Source organism: Corvus brachyrhynchos, unplaced genomic scaffold (assembly GCF_000691975.1).
Source record: "Corvus brachyrhynchos isolate BGI_N302 unplaced genomic scaffold, ASM69197v1 scaffold139, whole genome shotgun sequence".
NCBI lineage: Eukaryota > Metazoa > Chordata > Aves > Passeriformes > Corvidae > Corvus > Corvus brachyrhynchos.
In genome coordinates this window covers 337,535-338,582 of record NW_008246062.1, presented here as the reverse complement: position 1 = coordinate 338,582, position 1,048 = coordinate 337,535, and the positions used below count along the sequence as shown (strand labels likewise).

Genomic DNA, 1,048 nt, shown 5'->3' with positions numbered 1-1,048 from the left:
AGGGAAGAACACCAGCAAGTGCCTTGCAGCTCATTTGCTGGAATTTCTGGTTTGATGAACGTACTCTGGCCCCAAAATAGCTGCTTCATTGCTCATGTGGGATCAAGTTTATGCTTGAGGAACCAAGAATTTGTTTTCATGGTTAGAGCTTCACTAGTTCCATTCTTGCGTAGTAGACTACCACCATTAGAGCTAGTGTTTATGTAGTTGTAGGTTGTAGAATTACAGCATGAATAGACATGTTGCTCTGACTCACTGTGGCAGCTTTTCTTGTCCTTGTACTTTGGTTTTCCAAGCTGTCAACAGTATTGAAAACAGGCTTCAAAAGTATTTCATCTAAGTTTGGGGGAGTAGAGTACTGGGTTTTGCACAGGTTTTGCAGGAATTCAAATTTCACTACTTAAATTTGGGAGTGACATTTTTCCTTGAGGTAATCACGTCATTGCAGCCCCTGGATGTGGTTATACTTTCATAAGTATGAGAGATTTTTTCTTTATCTGGTTCAGTTGGATCCATGGGAAGATGTCTGCCTGTCTGTGCCCTTTGGAGGGTACAGCTGGTGTCACTGCGCTTGGATGATAGAATTAACTACAGGAGTTCATGTGTAGGCAAGCCTTACACTAAAGATGAAAAAAGGAAAACAAGACTAGAAAAGTGTTAAACTGTTTTTAAACTCTGATTCACTTTCCTCTTTTCCTTACAGAGCAGCAGGAGTCTTGTCCCAGAATGGCTAGCCTATATTTGTTCACAGGAAAGGTTATTCACATAGTCTATTTCAGGCTAATTTAGGCATCTAACTTGGATGCTCCTGCCTCACTGGCTCCCTTTCCACCCTCTGGCAGTGCTCTCCTGTCTCCATGGAGTATGCATGGAACTGAGCTCTGAATGTTGATCCCTAGGGCCACACCTGCCCTAGACCTGTAGTATGGATGTGTGTTGCTCTCAGCTATGGGGTTTTTTTATGCAGTCAGCAGTGTGGGGTTGGTGCTTTGCAGGCAGGAGGAGGTGTTTACTTTTGTGATTTATACCTCAGCAACATAAAAAGCAG

At 42.9% G+C, this 1,048-nt stretch overlaps 1 protein-coding gene across 14 annotated transcripts in view; it reads left to right on the top strand.

Moving 5' to 3' along the window:
* The window catches only part of UNC13B (unc-13 homolog B), a 181,206-nt gene that overhangs the window by 49,792 nt on the left and 130,366 nt on the right, over positions 1-1,048 (top strand). The window lies entirely within an intron of this gene.